This window comes from Gorilla gorilla, chromosome 3, assembly GCF_029281585.2.
Source record: "Gorilla gorilla gorilla isolate KB3781 chromosome 3, NHGRI_mGorGor1-v2.1_pri, whole genome shotgun sequence".
NCBI classification, from domain to species: Eukaryota; Metazoa; Chordata; class Mammalia; order Primates; family Hominidae; genus Gorilla; species Gorilla gorilla.
The window spans coordinates 8,886,646-8,907,620 of NC_073227.2; the positions used below are offsets into that span (position 1 = coordinate 8,886,646).

At 43.7% G+C, this 20,975-nt stretch overlaps 1 protein-coding gene and 1 long non-coding RNA gene across 2 annotated transcripts in view; one reads left to right on the forward strand and one right to left on the reverse strand.

Moving 5' to 3' along the window:
* Nucleotides 1-841: 841 nt before the first annotated feature.
* On the reverse strand, nt 842-20,678 carry LOC129532927 (uncharacterized). Its single transcript, XR_008678874.2, has 3 exons — nt 20,563-20,678; nt 2,939-3,064; nt 842-1,337 (listed from the first exon to the last, which is right to left on the reverse strand). It is a non-coding gene; the product is annotated as an uncharacterized lncRNA (long non-coding RNA).
* The window catches only part of ZNF141 (zinc finger protein 141), a 46,542-nt gene continuing 46,113 nt past the window's right edge, over nt 20,547-20,975 (forward strand). The window contains exon 1 of the mRNA XM_019025368.3: nt 20,547-20,735. The gene's annotated coding sequence lies outside the window, so the exon portion shown is untranslated. The remainder of the gene's footprint in view (nt 20,736-20,975) is intronic.

Sequence of the window (20,975 nt, forward strand, 5' to 3'; positions counted from 1 at the left end):
GGTGCATGTGCGGTCCCATGGGTGTTTTTCCTCTCCAGAGACCCTCCCTCCCTATCTTCCTAACTAGCTTCTGACTGCCTCCTCTCTCAGGGGTTCCTCTTCCTTTTAAATATCAGACAGTAAACAAGGAATGATGGGTCCACAGGAAGACAGACCACCATGTATTCATATCTCTTCACAGCCTTGCCCTCCAGAGTTTAGATGTGAAGGGAATAGATTAAAGGCAAATTTCTTGTTTTGCTATTTATCTTTGGACCTGTCAGGCTGTAACTGTGTGTTTTTCTCCTGTGGTGTGGGGCACTGTGTGAGTTTAAGCACCAATCACATGCATCCACATGTACCTGCACTTCTGTTCCCAGAAGGAAGGCCGTGAGTGTGAGTTGTCCAGGTCCTTGATATTTTGAACAAAGAATTGAACAAAATGCAAAATGGAACAAAACACATGAAGGAAACAGCAAAAGCAGGGGTTTATTAAAGCAAGGAAGCACTCCACAGGGTGGGTGTGGGCCCCAGCAAGCAGCTCAAGGACCCGGTTACAAAGTTATCTGGGTTTTAAGTACTCCTTTTGAGGTCCCTATCAGCTACCTCTTATCTGGATGAAAGATTTGGTCCGTGGCTAATCAAAGGCTGAGGCGAATTGGTACCCCATGCAGATGAAGGCATGGCCTGTGCTTGGCCCACGGCCACTCCAAGGCACTCTCCTTTTCTATCAGAGAACTGGTGCAAAGGAGAGGGTTGTAGCAACAGTCACCTTTGATCCTTTGCTACTCAGGTGTAGATGAGGTTTTTCCTTTTGGTTTAGATGTAGGAAGTTCACGTTAACTGGCTTTAGGTTCCCTGATCCCAGACCTTGGTGTTTCTTCTTTAGGAATTCAGCACGAATTGGCCTTAAGTTCCCTGCCTCCAGACTCTATTCTCTTGCCTCACTTCTATATAAGTCAATACCATCTTACAACAAATTTAACTTGAAATAAAGGAACCACAAAATCAATACTTACAAGGTGCCAAGCATTTGCAGGTTATTTGTAATCAATCTGTCCTGGAATCCTGTCTTTAATGGGTGTATATATTACTAAGCTATAACTGCATAACAAACAATCCCGAAACATACTAGCTCAGGATTGAGCTGGTTAGAAATTTAGGCTGGGCTTAGCTGGGCCATTCTTCTGGGCTTAGTTTGGCTCCTTCAGGTGTGAGTGGTCAGATGCTGGTGAATTAGGTGGCTCTGCTTCTGGGAGTGAGCTGTCTGTAAACTGGCGCACTTTGGCTTTCCTCAGCATGCTATTTTATCCTCCAGAAAGTTAAAATGGGCTTGTTCTCATAGAGATGGAAGAATTCTGAAAAAGATAACAGAAGCATTTAAGACCTTTTGAACCTGGGCCCCAAACTGGCACACTGTCATATGCACAGCTTCGGCCTGTGCAAATAAGTCAAGAGAGATTCAAGTTTGGGAAACAGAATCTGTTTCTTGATGGGAACAACTATAAAAGCCATTTCCATAGAGATGGAAGAATTCTGAAAAAGATAACAGAAGCATTTAAGACCTTTTGAACCTGGGCCCCAAACTGGCACACTGTCATATGCACAGCTTCGGCCTGTGCAAATAAGTCAAGAGAGATTCAAGTTTGGGAAACAGAATCTGTTTCTTGATGGGAACAACTATAAAAGCCATTTCCAAGAACATGAATACGATAAGAATTTTTTTAATTGCTGTTTTTGCAATCAATTTTATCATGACTTTTCTTGCAGATGTGGCTTATATAACTATCCCACAGCTACCAAGCAGCTGGCTTGGACTCAGGATCGATGCTTCCCTAATTCTAAAGCCTCTGCACCTCCATAGACCACACTACTCAGCCAGCTTTTCGTGTCCTTCACGGGGCTGAAGAGTGACACTTCTGAAATAGAAGCAAGATTTTTTTTTTTTTTTTAGAATCTCATCCCATCCACCCCTTACTCTTCACCATTGGAAATAATTCACTCCAGGGAATGGTTCTGAAGTCTCTTGGAAAAACTGGAAACAATTTGAGGAAATTGCTGAGCATTGGGTTTAGGAAATTAATGCCCAACGTTACATTTTTAATTTATCATAAGAGAAATTTGAAAACACCTATAATGCACTCAACATAGCTGCAAACTCTTTATTTTTTGTATTTGTAGACTATTTATGATTTTTAATATAGACTAAATCAAATTACTGTTCCTGAAACAACTTTTGCTCTGCAGGCATGTGACATAGCAATAGGGCTGCTGATATTTTTTCCTGCTGCAATTTAGCCAACCAGCCGAGCATGCTTTGAAGGGCCAAGATGTTTTCTAAGACCCCACATTTAGGAGCAGCTATAGGGCAAATACCTAGAGCACACATAGAAATCACACATAACCAATGCATTCCTTGCCCTGAATCAATGCTTCTCACCCTTGGATGCATATTAGCCTGTTGTGCATGTAGGTGGTGGTATTTAAAGTTCCCAAACCCAAATTGCAAGGGAATAATTAAGCCAGAATCCCTAGCATAAGACCCAGGCAAAAGCCAGTGTGATTTAAAGCTCTCCAGGTGATTACAATATGCAACCATACTCCCAAATGTCTGCTGTAAACTAACATCTTTCGGAGAACCAGTTGAAAATATTTCTCAAATTAATGTAAAAAGTGTTTGCTGTTGAGCTGTGGCCTTTCAGTCTTACTAGTATTACCCACATTCTTTCCTTTGCAAAACTGACCTCTGCTACTTGTTTTGTTCCTGATTCAAACCAGTTCCGCACGCACTGAGCGCACACTATGTGCAGCCCACTGTGCTAGGTGAATATTGTTGTGGAGGAAGGACGTTGCTGTAAGAAATTGCATTCCCCAAAACTAAAACCATGCTACTTACTCAATTGATGTAAAAAATGAAAGACTGAGGGGGACTCCCAAGGGTCAAGACATGTATGCATACCTTGGAATATTAGTATCCATCTCATGATGACTGAATGTAAATGCTCCACTATTTTTTTTTTTGATATGCAGTCTCACTCTGTTGCCCAGGTTGGAGTGCAGTGGACCGCGCCTGGCCAATGCCCCACTTTCAAACAAAACAATACAAAACATTGCTATTATTCTGAAATATTAAGTTAGTATTAAATATGTAATATTTACATTTTTATTGATGTATAATGTACACACAAAAATGCATCCACAATGAAATATTAATGTAATGCTCAATAATTTATAACAAAGCTAATACATTCGTGTAACTATAGAATGGAACTACCCTTGTTTTTCCCCACAAACTACTTCTTCTTTTCCTTCCCCCCAAATCTAACCACAATCTTGAGCTAATGTAATAGATGGTTTGTCTTTTTAGACAAGTCTTTTATTAGAGAATATTTTAAACTTATACACAGTAACCAATATAGTATAATAGGCTGATGCTCAGCCTCAACATCTACTAATTATGTCTCATTTATGTTTAATTTCTTCTTCACTTTTTTTCTTTTTTTTTTTTTCAGACAGAGTCTTGCGCTTGTCGCCCTGGCTGGAGTGCTGTGGCGCGATCTGGGCTCACTGCAAGCTCCACCTCCCGGGTTCACTCCATTCTCCTGCCTCAGCCTCCCAGGTAGCTTGGACTACAGGCACCTACCACCACGCCTGGCTAATTTTTTGTATTTTTAGTAGAGATGGGGTTTCACCATGTTAGCCAGGATGGTCTCGATCTCCTGACCTCATGATCCACCCGCCTCGGCCTCCCAAAGTGCTAGGATTACAGGTGTGAGCCACCGTGTCCAGCCTCCCATCTCCACTTTATTATTGTTTTTAGTTATTTTCTGTAAGATAAGATGTATATGCATTGAAACATACAGTCTTTACTGTACCTTTTTGACAAATCGATACGTCCATATAAGCTTTTCTCTTTCAATCATAGAATTACTGCCACTGAACAATTATTAATGTGCATGTGAATCACCTGAAAATATTTGAAATCCAGATTTTGATACCATATATCTGGGTTTTGCCTGAAAATGTGTATTTCTAACAAAGTACAGATTCATAGAGCACATGATAACTACAAGGTCTATTTTGTCCAAAGTGTATAAAACTTGAATAAAATTAAGAAAAATTGACCTCAGAGGAACAAATCAAAACGCATGTGCAATATGCTATCTGTAGGAGCATTTCATCAACAGTGACTCACAGTCATGTATGACCTTTACTGAATTGCCCAAAATTCAGTCATTTATACCAAGTGCACTTAAATTTCATAATTTCCTATTAAAATTATATTTAATGCCTTTACAAAATCTAACAGTTTTCTTATAAAATTAAGTAACAATATTTGATATGACATAAGTTCCATTTATATTAAACTTAAACTTACATAATTTTATTAGACAGTGTCTATGTGTCTACCACTGGATATCCTTTTGGCTTCCAGCATTTGCACAGGCACCACAGCTGAGAAGCACAGGACAGATTCACTAGACACAGGATGTTCCCTGCATCTTTATCTCTAAAGTTCATCAGTTAGCCAAGTCAGGTGAGAATTGAGGTCATGTATTCGCTACCATATCATGTCTCACGGACCCTCTCTTTAGAGGGAAAAGAGACTAGAAGATTATTTTAGGGGGCAGTTCCTGGGGCAAGGGCTAAGCTGCCTAAGGAGTGAGGATTCTGTCCAGCAGGTACAGACTTCTCAGAAGAGAAAGATGAGGCAGCCATTCTGAACCTGGGGCTCCATTGCCCCTTGTCCCATCTCATTAAGACAATTCTGAGGGGTTGTTCTGGAACATGTCTGGATGGTGGCAGTTAAAAGACAGTATGAGCTTTGATGGGACTTGGGTAAGGTCTGTCACTGGAAGGTAGGAGGCCAGTGCTCAGCCTCTCAGTTTGTGTTCTTGAGGACAAAGGGTTGCCATTTTAGGCCCAAGTCCATTTTCACTAAAGAGTAGGCTAGAGAGTCTGCATGGCTCCCAGATTCCATTTATGATTATTTCAGGGGGTGGGGTCAGGAAGGGTCTAAGTCTCAATATCTTTGGGAAATTCTGGAAAGCCTGTTTTGGAAACCCGGGAAGAACTCTTGCCTGGTGCCTGAATGCTTGATTTGCTGTTCTGCATTTATATATTCTTCACAGCCAGAGAGCCAGGTTTGCATTCACACCGACAGAGCTGTGAGTCAGAGGCTGAAGTGGCCAGGATGAGTGTCTTGGTGGCAGGCTAGGGTACATTATGATAGCAAACTTCAAGACTGTTTACATGCAGCTTGGCAATCAGGGTTGAGTCCTAGCCCAGGTGCTTAGATGCAGCATGGGGCCAATCAATAAATCCACGTCCAATCCTTCAGCTGTCTATGAGGTAAAAGGGAGCCCAGTTCATGTCTTGACTGGGGGACTCTACCAGGTGTTTAGATGACACCCTGGATTTCTTGACTTCTGACTTACTTATAAGAACAGATTCAGGACAGATGTATTCTTGGATGTGTGAACTGTCATTACCCTGCTAGGATAATGTGAGACAGATTGCATTAAAATAGAAGGTGTTAGAAACCCCTGACAATAAGGAGAAAAATCACAAACTCAATTAAAAAATGCACAGAACTTATTTTAAAAATCACACATTAAAATAAGTTGGCCGGGAGCAGTGGCTCACACCTGTAATCCCAGCACTTGGGAGGCCGAGGTGGGTGGATTACAAGGTCAGGAGATCGAGACCATCCTGGCTAACATGGTGAAACCCCATCCCTACTAAAAATACAAAAACAAAATTAGCCTGGAGTGGTGGCAGGTGCCTGTAGTCCCAGCTGCTCTGGAGGCTGAGGTGGGAAAATGATGTGAACCTGGGAGGCGGAGCTTGCAGTGAGCCGAGATGGCACCACTGCACTCCAGCCTGGGCGACGGAGCAAGACTCCATCTCAAAAAAAAAAAGAAGTAAAAATGGCCATTTTGCCAGGCGTGGTGGTTCACGCCTGTAATCCCAGCACTTCGGGAGGCTGAGGCGGGCGGATCACCTGAGGTCGGGAGTTCGAGACCAGCCTGACCAACATGGAGAAACCCCCATCTCTATTAAAAATACAAAATTAACCAGGCTTTGTGGCACATGCCTGTAGTCCCAGCTACTCGGGAGGCTGAGGCAGGAGAATCACTTGAACCCTGGAGGTGGAGGTTGCAGTGAGCAGAGATCATGCCATTACACTCCAGCCTGGGCAACAAGAGGGAAACTCCATCTCAAAAAAAAAAAAAAAGGCCATTTTTCACAAGGCGCCCAACTTCAATGTGGTTAGAAAAAAAAGCTCCAAAATATATGAATTTTGTCTGGCATCACTTTGGGAAATTAAATGTTTTCTAATATTGTCCCTTTTTATGAGCAGTAGAAACACACTGTTCATACTTGTAAAGTGTATAAACGGTCAATAACCTTTTGAAAGATAATTTGAAAATATGTATCAAGAGTTGAAAGAAGCCAAGCATGATAGCTCACACCTGTAATTTCAGCACTTTGAGAGGGGAAGGTGGGTGAGTTGCCTGAATCCAGGAGTTCAAGATCAGGCTGAGCTACATGGCAAAAACCCCTATTTTTGCATATAAAAAATGCAAAAAATGGCCGAGTATGGTGGCTCACACCTGTAATCCTAGCACTTTGGGAGGCCGAGGTGGGAAGATTACGAGGTCAGGAGTTCGAGACCAGTCTGGCCAACATGGTGAAACCCCGTCTCTACTGAAGATACAAAAATTAGTGGGGCCTGGTGGCACACACCTGCAGTCCCAGCTACTCGGAAGGCTAAGGCAGGAGAATCGGTTGAACCCGGGAGGTGGAGATTGCAGTGAGCAGAGATTGCACCACTGCACTCCAGCCTGGGTGACAGAGTGAGACTCTGTTTCAAAAAAAAAAAAAAAAATGCAAAAACTACCGTGGTGTTGTGGTCTGAGCCTGCAGTTCCAGCTACTTGGGAGGCTGAGGTGAGAAGATCAGTTGAGTTTGGGAGGTATAGGTCCTAGGAGCTGAGACTGTGTCATTGCACTTCAGCCTGGGCAACAGAGTGAAACCACATTTAAAAATAAAAAAGAAGTTGAGAGTTACATGTTCTTGCATAAAGGATTCTGCCTGTTGAAGGACATCTCATAAGAACACTTGAGCATCTGCACAGAGATGCTCACACTAGCATGTTGTTGGTGGGCATATACATAATCAATAAATAAGAAGAAACAGAAGTGGAAGTAAAAAAAGAAAAAGAAGAAGCAGGAAAAGAAGGAGGAAGAGGAGGAGGAGGAGAAGAAGAAGGAGGAGGAAGAAGAAGAAGGGGTGCACACATATACGTGAATTTTTTTTGGTCATGAACACCTAGAAAATATCTTTCTTGACATTAGGAAAGAATTGGGAAAGAATTTTTGGCAAAGTTCCCAAAAGCAATTGAAAGAAAAACAAACATTGACAAACAGGACCTAATTAAACTAAAAAGCTTCTGCACAGCAAAAGACGCTATCCACAGAGTAAACAGAAAATTTATAGAATGAAAGAAAATCTTTGAAAACTATGCATCTGACAAAGGCCTAATTTCCAGAATCTGTAAGAAATGTAAACAACCAAAAAAGCAAAACAAAACAAAATAAGCCTATTTTAAAATGAGCGAAAACATGAACAGATACTTATCAAAGGAGAATTTACAGGCACCCAACAAACATGAAAACATGCTCCACATCACTAATCATCAGAGCAATGCAAATCAAAACCACAGTGAGATAACATCTCACACCAGCCAAAATGGCTATTATTAAAAAGTCAAAAAAAGGAAGATGTTGGTGAGGCTGTGGAAAAAATGGGACACTTATACACTCCTGGTAAGAATGTAAATCAGTTCAGCCACTGTAGAAAGCAGTATGGAGATTTCTCAAAGAACTTAGAACTACCATTTAATCTGGCAATCCCAGTACTGGGTATTTATTCCAAAGAAACCCAATTATTCTACCAAAAAGCCGTCAGTGGATCTACAATTCTGGGGTCTGGAGGATAGTGGCTCTCTTCTCACAGCTCCACTAGGTGGTGCCCCAGTGGGGACTCTTTGTAGGAGCTTCAACCCCACATTTGCCTTCCACACTGCCCTAGCAGAGGTTCTCCATGAGGGCCCTGCCCCTGCAGCAAACTTCTGCCTGGGCATCCAGGAATTTCCATACATCATCTGAAATCTAAACGGAGGTTCCCAAACCACAATTCCCAACTTCTGTGCACCTGCAGTCTCAACACCAGGTAGAAGATGCCAAGGCTTGGGGCCTCCACCCTCTGAAGCAATAGCCCAAGCTGTACCTAGGCTCCTTTAAGTCACAGCTGGAGTGGCTAAAACACAGGGCACCAAGTCCCTAGACTGCACACAGCAGAGGGACGCTGGGCCTGGCCCACAAACCATTTTTTATTCCTAAACTTCTGGGCCTGTGATGGGACAGGCTGCCACAAAAGTCTCTGACATGCCCTTGAGACATTTTCCCCATTGTCTTGGTGATTAACTTTTGGCTCCTCATTACTTATGCAAATTTTTGCAGCTGGCTTCAATTTCTCCTCAGAAAATGGGATTTTCTTTTCTATCACATTGTCAGGCTGCATATTTTCCAAACTTCTATGCTCTGTTTCCCTTGTAAAACTGAAAGCCTTTAACAGCACCCAAGTCACCTCTTAAATGCTTTGCTGCTTAGAAATTTCTTCCACCAGATACTCTAAATCATCTCTCTCAAGTTCAAAGTTTCACAAATCTCTAGGACAGGGACAGAATGCTGCCAGTCTCTTTGCTAAAACATAACAAGAGTCATCTTTGCTCCAGTTGCCAACAAGTTCCTTATCTCCATCTGAGACCACCACAGCCTGGATTTTATTGTCCATATCATTATCAGCATTTTGGTCAAACCCATTCAACAAGTCTCTAGGGAGTTCCAAAACTTTCCCACATTTTTCTGTCTTCTTCTGAGCCCTCCAAACTATTCCATCCTCTGCCTGTTACTCAGAACTTCATTTCTGGTTACCTTTTGAGCAGTGTCTCACTCTACTGGTACCAATTTACTGTATTAGACCGTTTTCATTTTCACGCTGCTGATAAAGACATATCCAAGACTGGGCAATTTACAAAAGAAAGAGGTTTAATGGACTTACAGCTCCACATTGCTAGGGAGGCCTCACAATCACGGCGCAAGCTGAAAGGCACATCTCACATGGCAGCGGACAAGAGAAGAGAGCTTGTGCAGGGAAACTCCCCTTTATAAGCAAGCCATCAGATCTCATGAGACTTACTCACTATCACGAGAACAGCATGGAAAAGACCTGCCCCCATGATTCAATTACCTCCCACTGGGTCCCTCCCACAACACATGGGAATTCAAAATGAGGTTTGGGTGGGACACAGCCAAACCAAGTCAGGCTCCTCCTGGGCTTCTGCTGTTTTCTGGGTGAATGGGTGATCCCTTCCCCTAGAGGACTCCACCTTAACCCAGCCCCTCCCAGTCAGTAATCTCCCCTACTAGTCCCCCAGATGCTAATTATTGCTCACTTGAGTCTTTCTCACCCTAATCGAAAATTAATGTCTGATTCCTCTCTCTCCCCTGCATAACCTCTGTGAAAAATGTCAGATGCCTTAGACCCAGGAGGTTTCCTGCCTGTATTTCCTTTCCCAGCTCTCTCTCCCAGGTATGTAGACTCCATAAATTCCTTCACACATATGTGTCCAGAGCCTACCCTGTTCCAGCCCCTGGGGATATAGCAGTGAACAAAAAAAATGCCCCCATCCTGTGGGAGCTTGAGTTCTAGTTGGGGAGACAGATAAGAGACAAGACGAATAAATAATATGTAAGTGTGATCGATAGCGATAAGGACTGTGGAGAAAAAGAGATTGAGAAAGGAAGACAGTAAATCCCCGGGGGAGGCAGTTCTGCAACTTCAGAGGCAGATCAGGGAAGACCTCACTGTGAGGGTAACATTTAGGGAAAGGCTTGAAGGAGGTAAGGGAGGGAGCTGTGCAGCTATCTAAAGGAAGAGCAGTCCGGGCAGAAGGAACAGCAGGTGCAGGGGGCCTGGGGAGCCCGTATGTTCCAGGAACAGCACAGGGCCAGGGTGGCTGCAGGGCAGCAAGTGAGAGGAGGTGCGGTGGGAGGTGAGCTCAGGGGGGTGATGTGCAGGCAGCATGGGCCAATTCTCCAGGGCCCTCCAGGTCACCTTAAAGCCTCTGGCTTTTACTCTGATGAGACAGGAAGCCAGTCCATGGTTCTGTGCAGAGCACTGATATGATCTCACCTAGTGTTGGGTTGCAAAGGCACTTCAGGGGTCAACAATGGAAGTGGAGACCAGTTAGGGGGAGAGGGATGAAGGCAATGAGTAGTCATGGGGGATGAGAAGCAATTGAAGGTGGGGCCCACAGGAGGTGGGTGTGAGAGAGGAGGTGAGGACAGTGGCCTGGATCACTAACTGGAAGGATGGGGTTTGGGGAGGAGCAGGTCTGGGGAGGAGGATGCAATGTGGGCAGCCTGCACACAGCACTTACAGCTTTCTCTCCAGCTGTGTGTCAGCGGGTACTTGCCGCTGTGCCTTTGCACATGCTGGCCTCTGTGCCTGGAAGTCATTCCTTGCCCTGAGAGAAGAACTTTAACTTCCCTCTCAAGGGTACCTTCTGTGAATGAGTCCTGTTGGCCTCCACCTCCTCTATCCCTCTCTTTGCTTCATGCACATGCTGGAACTCATGCACGTTGCACAACCTCGACCCTATTGTGCCCTGGAAGGTGCCCCAGAAATAAGGACAGTGTGCCATCCATCCCTGAAGCCTGTGTTTCTCAGAGTGCCCACACCTCAGAGTGTCCGCCACACAGTAAAGGCTCAATCACAGACTGACTGCGGACCTGACTGGGGTCTTGCTCTCCCTTTAACTTTAAGCCTCAATTGGCAGCAATCGCAGAGCTTTGTCCCTCCCTGTGAGCCTGTCTGGCTGTTTATGCTGGATGACATGCACCCCCCTCTGCCAGGAGTGCATAGTCTATGGCCTGGCCAGGCAGCCATTGCAGATGAGAAGAGCTTCAACATCAACTTTATTGTGCTGCTGGGTTTTTTCTGCTGGCTCTTAGCACGTTTCTCATGAGCCATGATCAGCCTCAGGTCTATGGCACCTTCTGCAGCTATGTCATGGTGCCTGGGGACATCATCTGAAGCATGTACCACTGCTACCCCAAGGCAGGTGAGGCTGTGTGGAGATAGGAGGGTTGGAGACCATGCCTCTATCTCATAAATCAACTCTTCATCCTTCAATCATCTCCTCGTTCTCATTTTGACTCTCTGTTTACTTCTTACTGCTCTCATGAGCATTCATCCATCCATCCATGTTTCCATCCATACTTTCATCCACCCATTCATTCATCTATTCATCCATCACTTAGCAGAGGGGTTGATCAGAAGCCCCCAGGATCTGAAACCATGAAACAAACACCACGGAAGGGAAGAAATGAAGCACAATGCATTACTCATGTACTTAAACTAAAAGCCAATGAGTGCTTTAAGCTGAGGCTGAGAAAGTGAGGTTCTATAGCTGAGTGGCAGAGTTTGGATTGGAGCTCAGATGTGCGAATGTAGGCATCATTCTTGTTTTTGATTTCTCCATTTCAGGGTCCCAGAGCTTTCTGGGGTGGGTCAGGTCTAATCTTGGTGGAATGCATTAAGCAATTCCTTTTTTTTTTTTGAGATGGAGTCTCACTCTGTCGCCAGGCTAAAGTGCAGTGGCACAATCTCGGCTCACTGCAACCTCTGCCTCCTGGTTACAAGCAATTCTCCTGCCTCAGCCTCCCAAGTAGCTGGGACTACAGGTGCACACCACCACACCTGGCTAATTCTTGTATCTTTAGTAGAGAGGGAGTTTCACCATGTTGGCCAGGATGGTCTTGATCTCTTGACCTCGTGATCCGCCTGCCTTGGCCTCCCAAAGTGCTGGGATTACAGGCGTGAGCCACCACACGTGGCCTGAGCAATTCTTTATCTTTTGGAGTCTTAATGTATTCCTAGCCCTAGGAGTGATTTAGGATGGGAAAAGCACTGGTATGAGAGTCTTGTGTTCTATTCCCAGTTCTGTCGCAAACTTTGTGTGTGATTTTTGTCTTTCTGAGCCTCAGCTTTTTATCTGAAAAATGGGACTCAAGCCTCTGTTTTGCACACTCTCACAGGGTATAAAGATCAGAGAAGAGACTAAAGAGAAGACAATTTTGTAAACTCTACAGTGTTGTAGGTAGGTGAAAGGCTGCCAGGTACTGATAACCCTGAGAGAAGGACATGTCAGCTCCAAAATCAAATCTGTTACTTTTTCATTTTTATTTTTAACTTTAGACACAAAAATGTTTCTTTTTTCTTGAAGTACATGCTTAAGAAGCTCTGATAACAACATGAATGTTTTTCTCTCTCTTTTTTTTTTTTTCTGAGATGGAGTCTCACTCCGTTGCCCAGGCCGGAGTGCAATGGCGCAAACTTGGCTCACTGTAACCTCTGCCTCCTGGATTTAAGCAATTCTCCTGCCTCAGCCTCCCGAGTAGCTGGGACTACGGGCGCACGCCGCCATGCCCAGCTAATTTTTTGTATTTTAGTAGAGACAGGGTTTCACCATGTTGCCCAGGCTGGTCTTGAACTCCTCCACCTGCCTTGGTCTCCCACAGTGCTGGGATTACAGGCGTGAGCCACTGTGCCCGGCCCTGTTTTTCTTTTGAAAATATTTTAATTTACTTTTTTTGTTGAAGGTATTGCAGGTAAGTATTCATTTCTAGCTTTAAAGATAATTTATCTCAGATTCATTTATGTTTCTTTTTCTGGTTTTCATTCTATGCAGCTGTGGAAATGTTACTTCCATCTTTGTAACTTTCTTTTTCTCTCATTGATTTATACTGTTTTTTTCTACTGTGGTCTCACGCAGCTTGGCTATTTTTCAGTATTTAATCTATTTATTTTGTTGACACACTGCATTTCTGAATTCAAAGACTTATGTCTGGTTTTCAATTTTAGAAACTATAAGTCACCAAGTCTGAATATTGACTTTAATTTTGAAAATATATTCTGTAGGCCAGGCACGGTGGCTCACGCTCACGCAGTGCTGTAATCCCGGCACTTTGGGAGGTCGAGGCGGGTGGATTACCTGAGATCAGGAGTTCAGGACCAGCCTGGCCAATATGGGGAAACCCCGTCTCTACTGAAAATACAAAAAATCAGCTGGGCGTGGTGATGAGCACCTGTAATCCCAGCTACTTGGGAGGCTGAGGCAGGAGATTCACTTGAACCTGGGAGGCGGAGGTTGCAGTGAGCCGAGATCATGCCATTGCACTCCAACCTGGATAACAAGAACGAAACTCCACCAAAAAAACAAACAAACAAATGAAAATATATTCTGTAGAAACAGAATATATTTGTTTTAGTTCCTTTCATCCTACTTTTCATAGATGTATATTTGAGGTTATATAACTTCTCCTTTTCTGTTTTTACAGTGATTCTGCTCAGTATTATAGTTGACTGATCTCATCAGCTAAGACAAATGTTTCAGTGATATGTTGTAAATTAAGTAGATTATTTACATTTTTAATTGTTTGCTTCATATTTGGCTGTTTTCCAAATATGACTTGTCACCCTCATATCTTCTTGTTCTTTCCACATTATTAATATGTTGTCTATTTTCCTGATTGTATTGACTTGAAACATTTTAAATGTAAATCCTGTAAATGTAGGCAACATAAGTTGTAATTGTTTCACATTAATGGGAGATACCACAATTGCAATGTCTGCAGTTAGTTTATGGTTCTTTCCCCATTTGCCTATGTCAACTTGGTCAACCCACAGGAACCTGTCATCTGTATCTTTACCTATATCCAAGAAGAGCTCTTGTTTCTTAGATTGATCACATTCTGGATAGTTTATTTGGTCTTCTTCACTACCTAGAAAGTTCTCATATTTTTCTTGCTACTCTACTCAGAATTTTAAAAGTTCTTGTTGCTGGGCGTGGTGGCTCATGCCTGTAATCCCAGCACTTTGGGAGGCCAAGGTGGGTGGATCATGAGATCAGGAGATTGAGACCATCTTGGCTAACACGGTGAAACCCCGTCTCCACTAAATATACAAAAAATTAGCTGGGCATGGTGGCGGGCGCCTGTAATCCCAGCTACTCAGGAGGCTGAGGCAGGAGAATTGCTTGAACCCAGGAGGCGGAGGTTGCAGTGAGCCCAGATGGCACCACTGCACTCCAGCCTGGGTGACAGAGAGAGACTCTGTCTCAAAAAAAAAAAAAAAAAAAAAAAGGCCGGGCGCGGTGGCTCACGCCTGTAATCCCAACACTTCGGGAGGCTGAGGTGAGTGGATCACCTGAGGTCGGGAGTTCGAGACCAGCCTGACCAACATGGAGAACCCTCATCTCTACTAAAAATACAAAATTAGTCGGGCATGGTGGTGCATGCCTATAATCCCAGCAACTTGGGAGGCTAAGGCAGGAGAATCGCTTGAACCCGGAAGGCGGAGGTTGCGGTGAGCCGAGATTGCGCCATTGCACTCCAGCCTGGGCAACAACAGTGAAACTCCGTCTCAAAAAAAAAAAAAAAAAAAAAGGTTATTGTAACTTCCTAAGAATTTTAGCTTTCTACATTTAAAGTTTCTAGAATATGTATTTTCCCAAACAGCAAACACATCAACAAAGCATACCTGAGAAAAATATTTCACAATTTTTTTGGCAGAGAACAGCATCTCATGAAAAATTTCAAGTTATTTAGAATATATCTTTCCCTCAATTGTACTGTAAAGTAACAATAATTCATAGAGTGTATTTTTACTACAGAAAAACTGATTTTATGTCTTCACAAAATTTTGAAAACTACCCCGAGTGAAAGGAATAATATCTAAATATGGGCAGAATGCCACTTTCCTCTATGACTAAGATAACACTCGCAGGATAATTTACTGAAATTCAGGGTTTTGGCGTCAATCACCATGCTTCATCATGAACACTTTTCTGAATCCAAATTCTATTTGAATTTTCTATTTAATCCAGAAATTAATTTTTTAAATCTTATAGAAGTTTTATGTAGATAGATATTACTTGTGAACTCACTTTAGTAGATGCCTTCGACTGTTATTTACAATGCCTAGAAAATACTACCTGCTGGGTTTTTGCTCTCATGCATTCAACGACATATTTTAGTCCTAAAACCTTTCCATTTAATGGGTATTTTTTGTTTACTGGTTAAAAATTCTTCCCATTGGAGCGCCTCTGCCCGGCGCCCCCATTGTCTGGGAAGTGTGGAGCGCCTCTCCCTGTCTGTCGCACCGTCTGGGAAGTGAGCAACGCCTCTGCCCGGCAGCTGTGCAACCCTCCAAGTGTGAAGCGACAGCCTTGTGTGTGATCTTTCTGCCTTCCCCAGGTTTGCATTTTCGACATTAAAGTTTACTTTTAAACTAAAAGTTAAAAAAAAATTCTTCCCATTTATTTCTATGGCTATTTAGTCAAACTTTCTTATACAGCCATTTAACATTATTTATGTTCATGTAGTTGTTGTATACCAAAGTAGTTAATTGATGCAATGGCCTTAATATAACTTAATAGACCGGGCGCGGTGGCTCATGCCTATAATCCTGGCACTTTGGGAGGCCGAGGCGGGAGGATCACGAGGTCAAGAGTTCGAGATCAGTCTGACCAACATGGTGAAACCGCATTTCCATTAAAAATACAAAAATTAGCTGGACGTGCTGGTGCGTACCTGTAATCCCAGCTACTCAGGAGGCTGAGGCAGGAGAATCGCTTGAACCAGGGAGGCGGAGGTTGCAGTGAGCCAAGATTGTGCCACTGTACTCCAGCCTGGGTGACAGAGCAAGACTCTGTCTCCAAAAAAAAAAAAAAAAAAAATATATATATATATATATATATATATATAAATCAGAGTGAAAATGTGAGTGGCTAGGAGAGGGAGCGGATGTAGAAAGCGAAATTGTACCAAGTTTCACTTAGATGAGAGAATAAGTATTAGTGATTGATTGCACAGAATGGTGACTATAATAAATAATAATTTATTGTATATTTCAAAATTGCTATGAAGATTTCAAAAGTTTTCACCACAAAAAAATCATATGTGAGCTAAAGAATTTGTCACTTAGCTCAATGTAATCATTTTACAGCATAAAAAATCAAAATATGACATCATACCCAACAAATATATACAATAATAATATTTCAATTAAAAGTAAAATTTTTAAAGGTACCAGTTTTTCTTATTCAATAAATATTTAATATATTCACTTTAAACTCTTAGGTGTTAAGCCGATAAATGTTTAATGGCTTAGAATAATGTCTCACACATTGTATGCACAAAATACTAATGACAATAATGGTCAGATTACCTTATGCTCATAGTTTTCTTTAAAGACAATATTATTTTGTATTTGTTCTTATTAAAATGTATTTTCTGTCTTTCTTTTTTTTTTTTTTTAAGACGAAGTCTTGCTCTCATCCCCCAGGCTGGTGTGCAATGCTGTGACCTCAGCTCACTGCAACCTCTGCCTCCCGGGTTCAAGTGATTCTCCTGCCTCAGCCTCCCAAGCAGCTGGGACTACAGGTGCGTACCACTGCGCCTGGCTAATTTTTTGTATTTTAAGTAGAGATGGGGTTTCACCACGTTGGCCAGGCTGGTCTCGAACTCCTGACCTCAAGTGATCCACCCACCTCAGCCTCCCAAAGTGCTGGGATTACAGGCATGAGCCACTGCACCCAGCCCATATTTTCTGTCTTACTTAAATATTGATAAATATAGAAGGGAGGCTTTGTTCTCCTGCTTTATACATTCCAAAGTCAAATTGCAATTTTATTAACTTCCTTCTTATTCAGTAATTCATTTGTCTCCCACAGTAAACATAAGTATTAACTAACACAATTATAGTCATATTCTCCATCTTAATAATGCAGTAAAATTTGTGTTATTCATTGACTGGGTTATAGCCTCATTTTATATTTTTATCTCATGTTATTTCATGTGAAGTACCTAAGATATAAATTTTTATAAAATACTATGAACTAAAAATAAATGTCTTTTGCTTGAGCTCAGGAGTTCAAGACCAGTCTGGGCTACATGGCAAGACCCCATCTCTACTAAAATTACAACAGACAGCCAGGAATGATGGTGTATGCCTGTGATCCCAGCTACTCGGGAGGCTGAGGCAGGAGGGTCCCTTGAACCAAGGAGGCAGAGGTTGCAGTGAGCCAAGATCATGCCACTGCACTCCAACCTGGGTGACACAGCAAAGCTTTGTCTCAAAAAAAAAATACATACATACATAAATGTCTTAATAGGCACAAATTATGATAGTAATGTTATAGTTACAATGTCATAGTAATCAAATAATATAGTACCACCATAGGAATAGAATTATGTAAATTAAAAGAATAAAATTGAAGGTATATTAATAAACACATTAATTTTAGGTAAACATAATTTTGTCAGTCATGCTAGGAAATTCCAATAGGAGAAATTGTTCAAAACATAATGCTGAGAAATCAGTTTTCAACATGCAAATATAATGGATATACATACATATATATTAAATAAAATAGAGTAAATGAATAGCCATATAACAAGTAAAAAGAAAGTATTAATTAAATTATTTTCACATAGAAAAGCTCAGTGTCAAATTGCATAAATTCTAAATTTCACCAATATTTAATAATACATAATATAATTTTTTCACAAAAACTTTCAGCAATAGCAGAGATAACATTTTTCTATTAATCTATTAGCCAGGGGTACTGTGGTACCAAAACCGTGGCTGGGCATGGTGGCTCATGCCTGTAATCCCTGCACTTTGGGAGGGCCGAGGTGGGCAGATCACAAGGTCAGGAGATCAAGACCATCCTGGCTAACATGGTGAAACCCGTCTTTACCAAAAATATAAAAAATTAACCGGGCATGGTGGCGCATGCCTGTCATCCCCCTACTTGGGAGAAGAATTGCTTGAACTAGGAAGTCAGAGGTTGCAGTGACCCAAGATTGTGTCACTGCACTCCAGCCTGGGTGACAGAGTGAAACTCTGTCAAAAAAAAAAAACAAAAAAACAAAAAAACAGACAAAACAATCACACGTAAAGAACACTATGAACCAAAATTCCATATGAATATAGAATTCCTGATGAAATTATTAGAAATGTTAGCAAACTAAATCCAGCAACATGTAAAGCTGATTGCATACCATGACCACATAATAGTTTGTCATAAATGCAGTGTTGGCTTAATATTTTAAAAATCAACCAACATATTACAAAGTTACCTGAAGAATAGAAAAAGGTGATAATTTAAATAGACACAAAATGTATGACAGATCCAGCACCCACTCATTATAAAACACTCAGAAATCTACTAGAAAGGAACTTGTTAAGACCTGCTAAAAAGCATCTATAAGAAATCAATACCTGGCCGGGCATGGTGGCTCATGCCTGTAATCCCAGCACTTTGGGAGGCCAAGGTGGGCGGATCACCAGGTCAGGAGATCAAGACCATCCTGGCTAACACGGTGAAACCCCATCTCTACTAAAAATACAAAAAATTAGCCAGGCATGGTGGCGGGCGCCTGTAGTCCCAGCTACTCAGGAGGCTGAGGCAGGAGGATGGCGTGAACCCGGGAGGCGGAGGTTGCGGTGAGCCAAGATTGCACCACTGCACTCCAGCTTGGGCAACAGAGCAAGACTCTGTGTCACAAAAAAAAAGAAAGAAAGAAATCAGTAGCTAATAGTATACTTAATGGTAGATGATTGCAGGCTGTATCTGTAAGTTTAAAAATGGAACAAGAATGTACACTTTTTCCACTCTGTTTAACATTGTACTGGAAGTATTAGCCAGAAAACTATACTGGATAAATAAATAAAACCCTCAGATTAGAAAAGAATTAGAATACTATTTTCCTGCCACAATGTTATATAAAAAACTGTAATAAATTTACCAAAAATGTACTTGAGTTAATAAACAATTTTATTAATGTCACAAAATACAAGATTAATAAACAAGGTTAAATAATACTTTTATATAACATAATCGACAGACTGAAAATCAAATTATGAAAAAAATAATGTCATAAAAACCATTTAGGAATATATTAAAAGCAAGTACACATGCTTTACATTGAAAATTATTTAAAATGCTGAAATTTTTAAAACTCTATAAGTAAAGATACATCTAATATTAAAGGTTATCAATGAGAAATATTAAGATCAAAATACCCAACAAATCTATCTACAGATTCAATGCAAATTTCGAAGTAAATTATTTTCTTTCTTTCTTTTTTTTGAGATGCAATTTCGCTCTTGTTGCCCAGGCTGTAGTGCAATGGTGCAATCTCGGCTCACCGCAACCTCTGCCTCCCGGGTTCAAGCAATTCTCCTGAGGCAGGTACTGCTGTCTTCACTTTACAGAGGACACTGAGCACAGGCAAGTAACTTCCCCATGGTCACAAAGCTGGAAACAGCAGAGCAGCTAGGATGTGAACCCAGAGTCTGTGTACTTAGCCACAGTACAGTCCTGCATAACTACAAAACAAACTTATGTGTGTGAGCATCTATCCGCCCAAGCAGACAAGTGTCCAACTACGCGAATGCTGTCCAAGCACTGCGTGAGCATACACTTCTCTGAAAGCGTTCTGCTCATCAACAGGGCCAGCCAGTGACTTTTCTGATCGCTTAATGCACCTATCCAGTCTCTTCACAGGCGGCTCCTGGGGTCTGCCGGGGGTGCTGGCGTCGAGTTGGCCCTGGCGCTGTCCCCAGCCCCCACTCCCCAGGCCCTGCAGCGCCATGAGGTCGGACTCCTGGGCGTGTCCTGGGTTCTGACACCCTCCTCCCCCGGAAGCGGGGTCCTGGGGGCCTGGGGGGCGGGTCCCTGACCCACCCGCGACGCCAGCTGCCCGCGCCCGGAGCGGATGGGCCTGGCCCGGCTCCACCCCGCGGGGCTCCGCGGCTCAACGGGTCGCCCAGGAGCGCGGGCCCGGCTTCGTCCTCGACAGTGTCCGCCCCGGCCCTGGCTAGGCCGACGGCAGCCGGGTCCGGGTGGGGCTCGGGCTCGGAGCGCGCCCCTCCCATCTCTCCAGGGTCCGCGTCCTCGCTGCCGCCAGGTCCCGCCGAGACCCCCGGTGGCCCCGGCTCCAGCGGCTGCAGCGTCGCCATCGCCGGGCAGACCCCGGCCGACCTCAAAGCGACCGCGCGGTGGGGCCGGCGGGGACTGGGGCTGCGCAGAGCGGCCTGGGGTGGGGGCGGCGGGGCCCCCAGGAGCTCCTGGGAACCGAGGGTCCTGGGGCGGTCCCGCCCCGCACAGCTCCGGGTGAGCTTGGGGAGGGAGACACACTCTCAGCCCACCTCGCCCCGCCCGACGGCGCTCCGAGTCCTGAGTCCCCTCACCCCCATTCCACAGACACGAAGGTGAAGCCAAAGACGGGACGCTCACTTCCTATTTGCTGCCTACTGCGTGGACACCACCGACCTATTGTTTACAGCGGACAGGGACCCGCCCCCCAGACCCCCAGGACCCCGCTTCCGGGGGAGGAGGGTGTCCTCAGCAACGGTGACCCGCACCAAAGCCCTCCTCACCGGGGTCACCGCCACAGCCGGTGCGAGGCCCGCAGGGCGCTGGGGATGCGCGACCGACTCCCGTGAACCTGCTCCTCGCGCGTCAGGGAGGGCTGTGCACCCAACTAGGCTCTGTGAGGACGGACTAAGGTCGGCCTGCAGGCTGCGGTCCCGAAGGCAGGATTTGTGGAGAGGTGATTCGCGAGCCTGGAGGAAGGATGGGCTGTGCGTGCGTGGGTGCGTGCGTGTGTGCGTGTGTGTGTGCGTGTCTGTGACTTTTGTATGTTTATGTGAGACTGCGTACGTGCGCGCGTCTGTGTGTGTGCCCGCGTATATGTCTGTGTGTGTACGTCTGTGTGTGCCTGCGTGTATAATTTCTAAATGGACGTCACCTTACACATCACAAGGTTAAAAAATGACCTCTGGGCTGTGCC